General features: G+C 39.2%; 1 protein-coding gene across 4 annotated transcripts in view; it reads left to right on the forward strand.

Moving 5' to 3' along the window:
- Positions 1-17,115, forward strand: part of adam12b (ADAM metallopeptidase domain 12b) — an 82,819-nt gene that overhangs the window by 20,492 nt on the left and 45,212 nt on the right. The window lies entirely within an intron of this gene.

Consider the following 17,115-nt stretch of genomic DNA (forward strand, 5'->3'; position numbering starts at 1 on the left):
GAGTCTCTTTGTATTTGTATACCTTGTAAATTTTGTGTTCATTGCACGGACAAACACCTATGTTTGGATTGGATTTAAATTCCCTGGGTGGTTTAGGCCACTTCTTTTGTGTCCTTTGCCGGTCACTGGGATCAACTGTCTGAATAAAAATATATAGTATAGGCTGTGAGTGGACTGCCTCTGTATTTAACAGACTCAGAATTTTCTTTCACTTTTACAAGGTATCACCAGAAGTGTATCACAGTTGTCAAAAGAAGAGCCCTGCAAACCTCAGTTCAAAATGTTCCTGTTTGTGAATGTCTGCGCCAAAAAAGTCAGTTCACAGTAAATGTTCATTTGTTAGTTTTTATTTCGTTTTTCGTCAGCTTTGTACCAGAGCAGCACATCGGGACGTGACTTAGACTGGCCTCTCTGCTTGATTTTAATTGTAACAGTCTTATATGCTGTTACATATTAACTTCTTTGTCCCACATGCCAGCTCATTTAAAATAAGTAGCTTAACATGGTTAAAAAGGAGAAAATGTTTTCCCATTACTCTGTCATGTTTTTTTCCCGTAAGAGCAATGAGAATGGCCATGTCACATACAATATTTGAGGCTTGACGTGTTGTACCGAGCTGGACAGACATGCAGACTTGTGCCAGGAGCAGCTGCTTTGATGCATAGCATTGATCAATGGCACAGTCGGCCAGGTTCAAATGATTAATGGTGGCCGTATGGGACATTCCACATTAGTCTTGATTAAAGACTTCAATAGTACTGTCTGGGGGACCAAGGTGCTCGTGTGTGTGTGTGTGTGTGTGTGTGTGTGTGTGTGTGTGTGTGTGTGTGTGTGTGTGTGTGTGTGTGTGTATTTGTGTGTGTAGGAGAGAAAGTGAAATGAGTATCCAAGATGTACATCTTGGCCCACTTATTTTCTATATTTAAATTTCTGGTTTCAATCAAACAATTGCCTAAATAAAATTTAATTTAAAGGTTTGATCAAAATCAGAAATTGTCATATCAAAAAAAGAAAAACAACATTACGAATCTCAGTTGACAGTTGTCAGATACATTTTGGTCAGTATCAAAAAAGTATTGAGAATTGATACCCAGTTTCTTGGAGCCACCGTCAGTTCTATAGAGAATACAATAACAAACTCAGATTTTGAGAAAATAAATACATGAACAGAAACACTTCATGATATGCTTTACATTCTAATGTTGCTTTTTTGACACCTGTGTCATTGGTGAATGTAGTTTACTTTATGTGGAAGTATATTGACAACAAAAGATTTGAGAAAGCACAAAACAAATTGTGAGCGCTACTCAGTCTGCAAGTCAACATTTGTGAGACCACAGGCACAGATTTGTAGCAGAATCCAATTTGAACGTGTCATCCCGATAATTCTAGTGCTTATTTCCAAGTCTGCTCTCTCAATTTTCATCAGCTGTTTTGGCAGCTTCTGAGCACTTAGAAATTGCAAGAGGTCACTTGCCAACCATTTTTGACTAGTAAGCTGCAACAGGACACGCCCACATCCAGACGTCAGGGTCATGTCTTTTTCAAAGTTAAAGTCTGCACAAGGAAAAATGTCAGCTTCTGAATATATTGCTTCTCTGCAGGGTCATACCTATCTTGAAAATGAAATGCTGTCATTCTGAATGTAGCCACTGCCCATAATGATTTTATTTTTTTGATTGTTTTGTTTGAACCATTAGTTTTTTGAATCCCACATGGAGTCGTAGTCAGTAAACCCAAACACCCCATATCAGGCTCATTAGATTTCTGAGGGTAGCATTCTGCTCAGAAGTGACAATGAGCCTCATTCATAAATGTTTTTGGCTCTAATAATTTTCACTGTTAAAATTATTCATAAAAACAGAAAATGTAGAAATATGAAAAGCCTACATCTGGTTCAGAAAATCACACTAGAAATTAACATGAAGCTAACACGGTCCCCTATGATACATAGGTAGTAACTACTTTTAAATTAATTTGACTCTCAAAATTACTCTGCGTAAAAACAAGATTATTTATTCACTAGATTCAAATTTGTTTTGTGCTCGCTCCAGTCTTGTCATCCATATACGTCCATAACTTTCATACAAGATGTATTCATTGCAAGTCACTTCAGTCCTATTCAAGTATGCTGTTTTTATTAAAATACATTTCTTTTCAGCTTTTCTCCTTGAAACACAATGAGCTGGATGAGTTAGTCTAACTAGCTCTCTGTACAAGGCTATGTGCTTCCCAGTGAGAACATTTCCTTTCATTCTTCTGTGGCAGGAAAGAAAAGAGGAAAGAGCCCTTTTGGAACACATGACATCTAAACAACATCATTATATTTTTGACAAAAAAAATTCCCATAGCAACATCCTCAGTGTGTTTTCTGTGGGAAAGAAGATGCACCCCATTTCAATAACACAGCTGACAATGCTAAGATCTCTCTCAATGTGTGGTACCACAGAGGAGGTATATTATTACCAAGTCCATTCAGTGAGGAGGAGCTCAGGCCAGACAAAGAGAGGTCCCAGGTTTCCTTTGATTGATACTTTAATTGGATCTGTCAAGATTATGAGATAAGTTGAACTGTATGTGGTTCTGTCTTTCAGCGGTGCTATTTATGTGGAAAAGAATTGGCTGCTAGCTTGTTTGGCTGTCAACTCTGATGCCTAATCTGGGTTGTAAAAGGAGCTTTTATATGTGTTACTAGTCAGTAATGATGGGTTTCCATGCAGTCTAAATAAACCTGTGCTGACCTATGACCTGCATGAGGTCAGGAAATAAATGGATGCTGGATGTTGAGCAGCAGTAAACTTCACAAACAACACTTTTGGCAGTCTACTTCTGCTGCCTCTTTCAGCAACTCTTCCATCACTCGCACTTCCTCTGTCCCTGCATGTCAGTGATCAAGTTGTTGTCATGCTCTCTTCCTGTCACGTCTCTCTGTCTATATCCAGGTTTTTTCTACCCCCCTATCTCTTGCTGTTTCTTCCTATCCCTTCCTCCCACGCTCTCCACATGCATGCTTGTGTTTTCACTGAGCAGCTCTTCTGTCACCATGCAACCTGAGACCCTGTCAAAGTCACCAGTGGGGAACGTTGGTCCTCAGGCTGCTGTTTGGTGCCAACACGTGTACTCAGACTTTGGTGGCCAGGTCTCTGTGTGACTTTACTTTGGATGCCAAGGCATTTTGTTCTGCCTGTCACAATCAATTCACGCATTATTACAAGGATAAACACCAGTCACCTACAAGCAAGGGGTTTCTAATAGCTTATTTTGCTTCACTTTGCTTCATTGTGTATGCCACTTATTCTCTGATTTTTCGTTATGATACAGTATAGCAGAGAAAACTGATGTCCAATGTACTTTATATTTTTGCACACTGATTGCAGTATAAGAAGAACATACTACTACAGACAACAGCACTGCATGAAAAAACTGAGCCCCCTCATTCATTTAAAGGAATAGTTCAACATTTTGGGAAATACGCTTATTTGCGTTTTGACTATAGGTTAGATGAGAATATTGATAAATAAATATAAGGCAACAGCCAGCGGCCGGTTAGCCAATTTGCTGTTTTATATGGGGTTGTGTGCTGGCCTATTTCTTGGCTGTGACCAGTAACTTCCTGGAGTCTCCACTGGTTGCCTGGCAACTGCTCAGAGCAAATATTCCGGCATAAATGGAGAGTTGTCACTTTGGTTCTTGTACGTAATAAACAAATGAGATATAATTAGTTAATTAGTGAGCTTTAGCGATGCTGGTAGGTGGATTTTGTTACATTTGGACAGTGCCAGGCTACCTGTTTCCCCCTGTTTGCAGTTTTTGTGCTAAGGTAAACCGGCTGCTGGCTGTAGCCTTATATTCAACACAGATATAAGAGTCAGAAAGCGAATAAGTGTGTCACTCAAAATATCAAACTTTTGCTTTTAATGAGACCACTGTGTTGGCCAATGCAGAGAGCTCCAGGAAAAAAAGAAAAGGGCAGGGCCATCTGGCAAGAAAGTTGAACCTGGCTTAGCTTTTGCTGCAATGCAATGCAACATCATCGGCCAATACATTGGCCAAACAAATATATGCAATACATGTTCACATTCCTGGTAGATTACTCTGTAACATGAACAGCACATTTCCACTGTTGAAGTGGTGATTGTCGCGACGGAGGATAAAATGATTGCTGCTGTTCGGTGTCTGTTAAGCCTTCAAAGTCATTGATTTATCACTTAAGTCATACGTCCTGGATCATATTTCATTGTCTCACTGGTACCCGAGATATCAATCCCCACCAACGAAATACAAGAGTTTCATACAGGTCAACTGCAGTGGCTATAAGTGGCTTTACCTGCTGCTGGCTTTTTGTCAGTGTCAGGCTGGAAAACATAATACTCTGGCAGTCAGATCTACTCCAGCTCCTCTTTAATACTGTGTGCATGTGTGCAGAGACAACTATCCTAAAACACACATCTTGTCTGGAAAGAAGAGATGAGGAGCACACGTTATATTGAGTATTGATCTGATTGTGGATTTCACCTCTTTTTCCCCGATGACATTGTAGTTGTAGTTTTTGTTAAGCTTAGAGCACATAGTAATCACATTCTGCCTCCTGCCATCTTTAATTAGTTGGCTAAAGAGTTTGTGGATAATGCAGAGCGCCCTTGGGAAAGTTGCCTGGTCTTGAAGGACAATAAGAAAAAAAGAGAGAGAGCAGTCTTAGGTGTTGCTTGGGGAAAAGATTAGAGTGGTAGTTTTTTGACCAGTGGGATCAGAGCCAAATATCAGAGCCAAGCTAGCTCAAAGTCTCTCATAGTCTTCTTTTTTTTTTCTCTTTAAGTCTCTCCCTATCTTAGGTTCACTTTCTCTTTTTGCCTCCCTCGTTCCCTAAAAGCGTGATTGATTTTCCAGACCCAGAGATCTCTGGGGAAGATCAGTGTTAAGCTCGATTTTTTTTTTTATACAAAGTGATAGTTTAAGTTGATTTGGCCATGAAGAAAATCACATACTTCTGACCTGCAATAAAGGGTCTGCATGACGTTATTCACATATTTATGTGATTATGTAGCTGGAATCAACTTCCTAAAACTGTAGTTGGTGTGCAGCAGATAAAGTCAAACATTTTGAGGAATCATTTTGCCAAAATTGTATGTGTTCCAGTTATTGCCCCTTTTGCTTTTGATGAAACACTTAAATACATTAATGCCCTAATGCAGTATGTCAGCATACGGTATCATCTATTTGTTCACTGCTACAGACCTATTTTTAGGGGCCTGCAGCAGTAGAGAGGATGGTGAGGGTATTGTCACAGCACTTAGCCAATATGGTCAGGTTGTGTTTTGTGTTTCTCTTTCTCTTTCTGTGTAACTCTCCCTATATATACATTTCTCATTCATGTAAGGGAACACTGAGTTGAACATCTCCCAGTTTTAACTGCTTTTAACCTCACATAAACTGTACAGAGAGTGGGTCACTTGTCGAGGGTGCTACCTAGCAGAACAATTAGGTAAGCGATTTTCTGTTTGGTTTCTGAGCACTTAACACAGAGGAAGAGCCTCCAAATGAGACCACAGTGGCAATGCATTTGCAGCCTTTTTCACGAACTCTTTAAAAAGGCTGCAGCTCTTTTATTTTTTAAATTAGACTGTGATATACTCAGTATGGTGTCAGTGGGGTGAACTATTGCCTTGGTGTAGGTGAGTAGAAAATCTATTATCTGCGTTGGAGTTTTTGATATGGTGGAGTGGGGCTGCGGATGTTGATGGTGCATAATATCCGTATTTATCATGGGTTTCATTTATCTGCATCAGCAGGAAACACATCCTGGAGAGTGTCGTAAATGATTGATTATATTACCTCGCTGTACATAGATTTCTCAAGATAATAAAATGCATGTGTGAACTGCACATTATAATGCACTTTCATGCATTTGTAGAGTGTATCATAATCATGTTTCACACAAAACCTCCCAAAACTCTTAGCCATAAAAGCTTGATATAAAAGCTTTAATGAGAAATCCTTTTCAAAGTAGAAATTACTTTTATGTGCAGGGCCTCCTGGTAACCTAATAGTTAAGGCAAGTACCACATAACCGCAACGTCCTCGGCTAAAATCCTGGCCGTGGGACCTGCATGTTGTACCCCCTCTTTCCCCATGTTTCCTGTCTCTCTCTACTGGTTGTCAAATAAAGGCAAAATTGCCCAAAAGATAATCTTAAAAAAAAGAAATGACTTTGTGTGTGATTCACATCCTCTATATCTCAGCACGGTACAGAGAATGGGTCATTTGTAGTGGACCCATGAGAAATACAGACTGTTCTGCCTGAGACAGCACAGTTTAGCAGCTGTTACACACTCTGATATGGTTAATGCCAGCAATATTGCTCACCATGTAATCAGCCCATACAGGTGATATAAGATACAGATTATAGGGATTATTGAGATTGCTCCTGAGCTAAAGCCACTGGTCTGCAGCATGTTAGATTGTCGTTATCATGTGTTATATATGTTCCAGATCCCTTCAGATGATAGTCTGCCTCTCTAAAATCACATATGTGATTCAACCAAACATAATAAACACAAATCACCATGCATGTATTACATACTGTATGCACAGCAGTCTTTCAGAACTCTGGCAGGTCACATACTGTAGGTTTCAGCACAGTATGACAAACAGCTTTACCAATGAACCGAAGGTTGGCAATCATCAGTTCAAAAGGTCAGGGATGTTTACATACTGCACACAAGCATGTACGTGTACACACATACACACACACAAGGTAGGTACACACGCGCATGAGAGGAAGTGTGTGTTCACAATAAATTCAGATGTGCCTTGGAAAACAAGGTAGAGAGGAAGTGCATCATATGACATCACTGATAGAGGGGAAGTTTTTGCTGTACTGGGTCCACGTTGAACTTGACAACACAGGGGCAGCAGCACAATTAATCCATGGGCTGTATGTATAAACACAGAAGCCAGTGGGAACTTTGTTCTATGGACAAAAACAGTAACATACTGTTGCTGATTTGTTTGAGAAGCACATCTGCAGAGAAGCAGATAAATGTGTACTGAAAGTAGATAAATATGTTCTTTTGGAACAGAAACAGGAAATCTACAAGAAAATTGCAAAAACATTCATACTTATAATTGTGGAATGTGTTTTACATGGTTACACTGGTAAAAGTATAGTTAAACAATCATTTTCGTTGATTATAACCGGGGTCTTTCACAGTTTTGGTAATATGTTTATGGGTTATGATTATGTTTTACTCACAAAAGTAATTGCTGGGATCTGGGAACACAACGACAGTGCTACAACTAAGTTTGACAGTGAAAAAAAAACACAATCAGGCAAGTAATCAGACAGCTGTAAACAAGCATCTAAACCACTTTATTTGCAGCTACAAAACTGTGTGACTCCACAACCAGGACAAGTACAGTAGGTAAAACTTGAATCAATATTCAGTCTGTAAACTTTGATGGATGTTTACAACAGACAGTTTGATTTTAATCTGAGTTCTGCTTCATTTTTCTTTTTTTTTCTTCATTTTCTTTTATTTGGTTGTTGGACTGCTGGTGTTTCTTGCCTTGTCTGACTTCTTTTTAGCAAAGTCGCTGCTTTCCCAGATTTCAGCAATGAATTTACTGAGTACAATGTTACACCAGTAAGAATGATGGCCAAACCTACAAAAATGAGAGCCAAGTCGTTGTAAATCGGAATTATACTGTACAGTGACCTGTGCAGCACATATTGTCTGAGCTTGAACTCTTGAAGATCAGTCACATTTTTGTAATCCTATTATACCTTATTCAGAGACTTTAGAGGCTTTATCCTGTGGTCAGCAGGTAGATAAATGTAGTGCAGTATGGCCATAGCTGTCAGAGAAATGGCAAGTGTCTTACAGCTAGAAACCCAAAATCAGGGCTCTGATTAACTTAAAAGCATTTTGTTGTTTTACCATCCGTAGCCCGTCCAATAATTGGCATTACTTGCTCAATACCCAGCAGCCATGACGACTCATGTTACACCGCATCAGCATCAGTGACAGATTGCTCACCCTGATCCTTGTGTTAAAATGATACATCATTGCCAAGTGAAAGTTTCCATCTCCAGCATGTTTGCAAGGTAATGGGGTGGAGAATGACAGATTGTATGCCATTATCTTATTGGAGAATCAGCCCAGCATCCGTGAAAGTGTAAAGAGTGGGTTTAATGACGTGAGACATTTTTTAAGAAGAGGGAAAGAATACTCTATGGGGTCTGGGACTAGAGAGCTGATGGTCTGGGATGTGTGCAGTCAGCGGAGTGACGACGTGTTATATTAAAGCAGTTGTCTTATGCAGCACAAGTGCTCCTTACAGCATGAAGTTTAAAGGTGTCTGTGTGTCAACTTATAGTATTTCAAATAGGAACAAAGGTGTGGATGGGCGTGAATGTAGGAGAGCACGATATGATTCATGTTGATATGCACCAGTTATTGAATGTTTTTTTTTGCAGGAAGAAAGAAATGACAGAGTAAGACAAAAATAAAAGGGAAGGGAAGAAAAATGAAAGACAAAAAAACATCTTAAACATCTTTTTTCTGCTCAGCTCTTAATTGCATATTTCCCCTGAAGACAAAAAAATATGGCTGAACAATGAGGCTGCCCAGGGGAGCCACCATAGATTAATTGGACAGATAGGAACCCTCTGACATTAACATTTATGCATTTGTTTACTCTTTTTCAATGAATAATAATAGGCCACCTCCCTTGAAGATCCCTAGTCACTCATTAGTTCCGGTGTGTAGCTTGTTATGGATGGGAATATTAAAGCAGCAAAAGCAAAAAACAGTCCATCTCAGTACCGGGCAGGCATACACAAACTATTTCCAGAGGTTGTTTAGAATACTTGTTTCTTACAAACTTTTAATGAAGATTTGATGCACACACTTGTTATCTGTATGTCAGCTGCAATATGCAGAAGAACATTAGAGGAGGTTAAATAACCTTTTGTATTATGTTTGGCACACATGCAAATAATCAACCTTTGGTAGATGTTTTCATCATTTTGTTTGTAGTGATTCATTTTAGAACATTTATCAATTGGATGATTATTCAGGCATAATGTGCTAGGTTTTCTATTAGCTTCACACCATTTTTAAATGGGTTTAATGAAAACACTGATGTTAGAGATGCCTCTACTCATATCACTGTGGGAGTTTATATTATATTTAAGGTTTGACTCTTTTACTGGTACTGTTAGCAAATTTTGGGGGAAACACTGATAATTGGCTATTTATTGAGGTCAGTTTGCTGTACACTTTGATTTCATTTAAAACATTTTGAAAAGCAATACTTCCTTGCTATTGCTTCCTGTAGTAGATGACCCACATTAACTGTAGAAGACGTTTCAATTATTAAAAGTATTTCAAAAAAGAAGTAATAATGTAATATGGAGAGCTAAAGCTACACACCTATTTTCCCTTAAACAAAATGATATGGAAGCATACAGCTTGTGCTGATATTTTTATTGGAAATATGTATATTCAGTAGTACAAAAACACTTTTTCCTTAATTTTTTCTTTTCACCCACCCACTTGAAACAACAGAACCCTTCCCCCTACCCATTCACCTGCTGGAAAATCACATTAAACCCCACAACTGTTACAGACAGCACAGACCGGAGACACCGTGAAGAAACAGAGATCTTTATTGCAAACAACGGAAATGTGATGATGATAATGCTACCGTCCTTTGGCTGGGAGACGAGGAGCTCTGGGGTGGAATAGTTACACACTGGAGAGTGGAGACACACAGGACCGGGATCTGGAGCGACACTCACGGGAGACTGGAGATGGTCGGAACCGGGATCGGGGCTCTGTAGTTGAGTAGGCGTATGGCTGAGACGTAGATGAGTCCGTGGCATAATGGAGGCAGGAGAAAGAGTTCTGTCCTTCATTCAAACAAGACCGGACACTGACTGTGGTGAGGGATTGTGTTTTATAGGGAAGTGGAGTGAATGATTAGGTACAGGTGTGTGATAGGTGACAGGTGATGGGAATTAGTACTCGGGTGAGGGAGTGCGGTGTGTGTGTGTTGTAGTGGAGCCTGGCATGTCTGTGATAACAACTGGGTGATTCCCCCCCCCCAAAAGATAAATAATTACAATTAAGAAAAAAAATTATAAATTAAAAGGAAAATAATGATAAATAGTAATACTGTAAAATAGTTTAATATTGTTTGCTTGTCACTTCATACTCAGCCCAACACAATTGTTGGCAATGAAAATGGGCTAATTTACCAATTACTAGATTGAGGTCAGCGAGGTAAGTGACTCAACATAAGCAATTACAGAATACCATCTCTTACAGAAGTTATGAGTGGAACCTCTCAAAGTAAATACATTTTTTTCTAAATGCAGAAAAGACATCAAATCCTCTAAGAGGAGGTTGAGGGTGGATTTGGACTCTATAGGCATCGGTTACCACAATAGATTTGATTGATCAAGCATGTTTTTATTGCTCTGTTATCAAGAGCATATTTTTCTAACAGCTAACCATATAAAGAGTTTATAAAGAGGTGATTGCCTCCAGGCATTTTGAGCTCGTACAATCATCATCAGGTGCGCAGAAATATTCTGCGCTGCTTTGTTGGAGTAATAAAGAATTCCAACACTCTTTTAGCCGCACATTTCACACTCACATCGGTTTAATGTTTAGCTGTGAAAGCTTGGAGCATTAATTACAACAAACAGTCTCAGTGGTGCATGTGGTGGGTATGTGGAGAGGATACAAAAGCCAGCGGTTAATTTTGCACAAGATGGACAGGTTGTGTCTGCGTTATAGCAGCTGGTCGTACACAGAGAGAAGTTAGACGACTGGCCTGGATTCATGTACAGGGTTCACTCTTACTGTACTGTAGATGAGCGCATTTTCCCTTCCACTGATTCGACAAACTATTCCCTTTAAAGGACGCAGGGGGAATATGACATCATGCTCTACAGTTACGAGGAAAAATATGTTTAGTGTGGGAATCGGTTTTATGGTGTTAAATATTCCGGATGTGTTGGCCAGCATCTATGAAACAGTTCATTCTTTAAAAGCTTTGCTGTACCTCACTGCCATTAGCTGTGGTGGTTGCTGTTTAGTTCACAACCGAGGGAAATAATCACATTGATATAGCTTCAGTACGAATTGCAATGTTTCACACCCACCTGACATGTGTTTTCATTAGAAGTATAATAAGGTTTGGGGCTTGACACCACAGCATTTTTAATCCTCGTTTTGCACCTACAGCCTTGCATTTTTACTCAAATTCTGTTATCAATTCTTCAGACTTTTTAAGACTCGATGGTAGTAAAAAGCAGTTCCAGTAAAAAGCAATGGGTGGTAAAAAGAAGAAATATCTGGAAGCATAAAAGATAAGGTTACCATCGCTGTGCTATGAAAGAAAATAAAACCTTTTGGAGATGTAAAGAAGATATGTCAGAGGGAGAAAGCATATCCAGAGAAAGAAATTGACTCCTGTGATCTGTGAGTTCTTGAGACTCACATGCTAGAAAAATGTCTGACAACTGATGCACAATCCCACGCTATGGATACCTACATTTATCTGAAGGCATTTATCCTTTACATTAATACAGTCACCTTTCACTGTGTGCTGTAAAGTGATCAGGAGAGTGGTACAATCAAATATGGGTACCTGCAGTACATCAACATTATCAAAATGTCCCCTTTTAGAGGGATGCTGTCTATTTCCCAACAGTCACTGACCATCAGAAGCCTCCTATTCCCCCCAAGGAGAAAAATCATATGACCTCACTGTCACGCTATCATTTCCTCTTATTACTTTCTGTCAACACCTATATATTATCTTTCATGGGGGCCTACAGTCTTCATTGGTAACAAGTCAAGCCATCATGAAAGAGATCATATGGTCAGTGATGTAGCTCAAACAGGAAAATGTCATTTGAATATATAATCAGGCATTTATATTTTCCCATGAACGCCTGTGATTTTGTTCATTTTAGAGAGTGTGTGAGAGAGACAGCCTCCCCTAACTTTATCACTATACCATGATTCATCATTCACAGCTGATTTCTAGTGCAGCAAGCCTTGTTTCTCCCTCTGTGGTTTGTTTTACTGATGTGATGACTTCACTCGCCTTGGGCACCACATCACACACAGTGCTTTGAAGCCTGAGGTGAAGGACATAGACAGAGAATGTTGTTTGAATGAGTGTACCCTGTTGGTGATTGAACGGCAAAAAGGCAGGTTTTCATTTGGAGCTGAACCAAATGTCAACTATAAAGCAAGTTATAACGCTCTTACTCATCACTGTAGCTTATAAGTTGTGGGCCTGACCACTCGTGGATTGAGTCATTGGTACATTTGTATCTGCAGGGCCATTCTGGGTCTTTAATGTCTAAAAACAACTAGGTAGAAATGACTATTTGTTGACTCAGAATTTTTGGTTTTCTTTATTTCTTCTTATTTTGGGAAAAATGTCATCATCTGGACTTTTGTGAACTCACTGCAGAATCATTTAAAAGTGAACAAGCTGCTCTCTCTGTGACTTCTATCTAAGCAAAGAGAGATCTTGACTCATTAAGGAGCTATCTTTGCTTTGGTCAGTCAATATTTAAATAGGCTCAGCCCATCAGCCTGTTTGTTTGATATTGGTCTGCTGCCTGCTGGAGCGTTTATATTGGAAAATTTTAGTCTGCTCACTCATTAATGTGAGTTTTTAGACTCAGACGCTCAGTCAGTTGGTCAGTCGGTCCACCACTTTGGTCCAGACAGAAGAATCTTGACAAGTATAGGATGGATTACCATTAACATTTGTACAGACAATTACAGGCCCCAGAGGATGTATCCTAATGACTTTGGTGAATCACTGACCTTTCCTCTAGCACCATCGTGAGGTTGGCATATTTGGTTTAGAAATATTTCAACAACTATTGGATGGATTGCCATGAAATGTGGTACAGATATTCAAGGTCCTCAGGGAAGAATCTTAATCACTCTGGCGATCCCCCGACTTCGTATCTAGTGCCACCAGCTGATTTCCAGTTTTTCAATTTTCCAGTGAAACATCTATTTGATGGATCGGCACAAACTTTGGTGCAGACATGTGTTGTTCCCAGAGGATAAATCCGTCTAACTTTGGTACTCACCTAACTTTTCCAATAGTGCCATTTTTGGTTCAGTGTGAAATGTCTCAATTATTGCATGAACTATTGCACACACATTCATGTTCCCCAATGGATGAACTGTAATAACTTTGATGTTTCTCTGACGTTTCATCTAGTGCCATCATCAGGTCAAATTTTACATTTCTCGCATACTTTGGTTTATGTCGAAATACCTGAAAACTAATGACATTCCCATCAGCCTCAACTCTACTTTTATTGCTAATTAGCAAATGTTAACTGCTAACATGCTAAACTAAGAACATGGTAAACATTATACCTGCTAAACATTAGCATGTTAACATTGTCATTGTGAGCATGTTAGCATGCTAACATTAGCATTTATCTCAAAAACATTTATCATTTAGCCTAAATAGTCTCACAGAGCTGCTAGCACAGCTTGACACCTTAAATTTCAGGGAAACTACCTATTTGAACATGATTAAGGACAAATATATACTGGAAAGCCTGCTACCAAACTGATAATATAGTTAAAGTGATAAAATGAACACCAAAAATAGTCAATTTATGACTTACTGTATTTTCACAAGCTACATTTATGTAGTTGTTACCAAGAAAAGCACAAGTGTAAATGAATAATCTTTTACAAAGCCAGAGAAGTAGAGTGAAGCAAGGCTCTCCTCTAATTCTGCAGTTCAGGGGATTTTTCTGTTTTGCTCCCTCCACTCCTCCCACCCTCATCTCTGTCTCTCCCAGGTTTTCTCTTGCTTTGCTGGCTTTGTACACTCCAGTGAGCCCGCTACAGCCAAGCCTAAGCTGAAGGGACATTGAGCTGTATGTAAATCAATTTGGAACGCATCTGTATGTGGAAATAGAATTAGACTTGTCAACCACACCTCTTTAGTTCCTCCTCTCTTCTTCATCTCTCTCTCCTTCTGTAGTAGTCTGCTCTTTTTCAAGTTAGGCATACAGTACCATAAGTAGCAACTATAGGAAGGCTTAGGGTTAGGCTCGTGGGGTAGAGGAGATTAAAAGAAATCACTGAAGTTAGCAGTCTTCAAAGGAAGCAGAGAGACTGCAAGAGGAGCCACATTTCTCTCAAATGGTTTCATGCTCAAGGGGCTTTGTGTAATGGTGAATTATTACATGAGGCACGGAGTCACATATATGTAAATGAGGCTTGGCGCTTAAATTTGCACAGAACATTGTTCTCTGGATGCCTGAGAAAAGGATAATATTAAAAACACTGATTCATGTAAACAACGTGACACATCCAGTTTTGGCTTCATCGATTATGCTGTTGTAGCGAGTCTGTGTCTGCTAGGTTTGATTTGTTCTTTTCAAATAAAATTCATCAAAACACATGTTTGGTTCAGCAACAACACTTCTATCTGCCATACATTTCAGATATGACAGAAAGTCATATCTGACAGTCTTTTTATGCAGCCGAAAAAGGGTGAGGGATTTTGTATGGTCCACTGTAATGAGTTTTTCTGCTGTGTCCTTGTCTGTATGGCCCCTGCATTGTGCTAGCCATATCTCTGGCAGCCGTTCATTGATTGTTGAGTAGGATATATGTCAGCAATCCACTTGTGTCAAGAGATGGAAAGGGAACAGGAACATATGTTCATCTGAGACATCAGGGAACAGAAGTTGAAAGGTCAAAAAAGAATAACAAAGATGTACTTGAGCACGTTTTCCAAATAGTAAATTATACTCCTAATTATGTTCAAACAAAAGCGCTGACAACATACTCGGCTCCAAAGGACACTGTGGAAAGCTATTCATCTGGCTTTTAGAAACAATCAATAATTCATTCCGTAAATTAATTTTCAGAGAAATTTTATTAATCCTGAAGAGCAGTTTGTAAGAGGCTGAGTAAAAGAGATGGAAGATAATTTTTTAAGACAAATAACAGTATTTTCTGCCTCCCTGAGGCGCTATTAAAGAGCCCCTCATTCATCACAATTAACCTGGGCGACTATTAGTGAATCCTTAATTAGATGTTAGACTGTGTCTAATGAATCACAACACACACTTAGGAGCATTGAATCAATGGTTATTTACTCTAGCAATTATAGGAGATTTATATAACGTTTTTGAAAAAGAAATTTATATAATAACAAGCAATAAAATAGCAAAGACTCACACTATCAGTTCACAAGGAACTTCATAAAACATGCTAGAATTTATTCTACAATTGCAGTTGTAGAATAAATTCACTGTTTGAGGCTGAGACTATAATTTTCCTTGTGTGTGAGTGAAGGCGCATGTTAAAAAAGAAAGTAATTTTGCACATCCATCAGAAGCTCTTCATTTCTGTTCCATTCATAAATTTCACCACCTGTTTCTTATACTCGAAGAAAACTGAAAGCAGCACTTCACACAGGGTTTCTGGGGGGAGCTGAGGCGATTTTCAGACCAATTCAAATTGCATTTGATTGGCTGCATGTTACTCTTGACAAAAATAGTGATGGAGTTGGGTGTTTGTTGCTAAGAAATTAGATATAATCACATGGAAGTATTCTGGTATTCAGAAAGAAACTCGCTCTTCATTGCTGAGGTTTACTGGAAAAACACGACCATCACGTCTTAGGTGCAGCAAGGATAACATTCTTTAGAATGTCGTTTCGTTTCTCAACAAAAATGTCAAATTCAAATCTTTTTTTTTTATGCGCTCAGGAGAAAGTAAAACCAAGGCCTGTTTTAAAGGGCTGTAGTACATCAGAGAGCTCAGATTTATTTCTCTGTACTGGGATAGTAGAGAAATGGGAATCTGATTATCACCAGTGTCATTTTCAGCTGTGTAAGATACACAGAGCTTAAAGGTAACCAGCAAGGGCAGAAGAAACTCTCTTCAAACACACAGTAAACATTCATGGCCTCATAAACTCTGTGTACTCTTGCCAAGGAGTTGATTACAGGCAGATTCCATCATGTAAAACCCGCAGCTTTAACATAGTGTCGTAGTACCAGGGGCTCACACTGCCCTAAGCTGGCTCTCCCAAACATGCCCCCAAAATACAGCACGGGAGCATTTGCTTGGAATTACTGCTCACGTGACACAAATCCCATCTTTACTGCAAACACATCCTGTATTAGAGCATTTTACGTAGATAAAATGGATAAGATACGTATTTGGGGATTTTCCATGCACATGCTACCCTCTGATGTGTCATCCATTTTTAATGAGTCATACCGGGCTCTTAAAAGTGATTACTGGCCGTTGGCTTATCAGATTTAGTTTAGAGCTTGCTAATGGCATGATAAGGCACATTAAAGCGATAATAAGTATTTAATGAAGTTAAATGTGGTCAGGCTCGAGCCACTGAGGATTCATCCTTTTTTTAAACAGGTCATAAAAAATGAACTTTAAATGTACAGATAAGATATTAGATGGTCCTGAAGTATGAAAAAACGTAAATTGTTGGCTTAATCCACTCATCTAAATCTGGTTTGTGGTCCACGCACGCTGTGTAGGACGGCAGATCACTGTGGGATATGAATGATTCCCACTGTGATTTGGACAAACACTGCATTGCAGTTTTGAAATCCTCTCCATCTCCACTTTTGTCTTTATGAATATGTTTTTTGCAGAAACAAAATGTCAATTTGTGATACTTTTCTGAAACTTTTTGTGTTGAAATGGCAGTTATATAGGTAGCATGCAGACTTACAGTGACTATTTTTCATTATATTCACTTTGGTTCATGGTGTAGTGAGTTTTTTATGTTTTGGACAGGAATCTTAAATCATGTCACATACAGAGTTGCAGAAAGAAATGTCACTTTTCTGCATTTTTCATGCTGTTACCTTCTCACTTGCTAGTACTCTCTCTCTCTCTCTCTGTCTAACCCTAACCCTTTCTCACAAACACACATTCACACACATCTTGAGATCATCCTGCCTGATGTCAGTGTGATTATGCAGCTGCAAAAGATGGGTGTTCCTGCTGCTCCTTTGCCAATGCTTGGGGTGGGGCTCACTCTGTCCATCTGCTCATG

This window comes from Siniperca chuatsi, linkage group LG11 (genome assembly GCF_020085105.1).
Source record: "Siniperca chuatsi isolate FFG_IHB_CAS linkage group LG11, ASM2008510v1, whole genome shotgun sequence".
In the NCBI taxonomy this organism is placed as follows: domain Eukaryota; kingdom Metazoa; phylum Chordata; class Actinopteri; order Centrarchiformes; family Sinipercidae; genus Siniperca; species Siniperca chuatsi.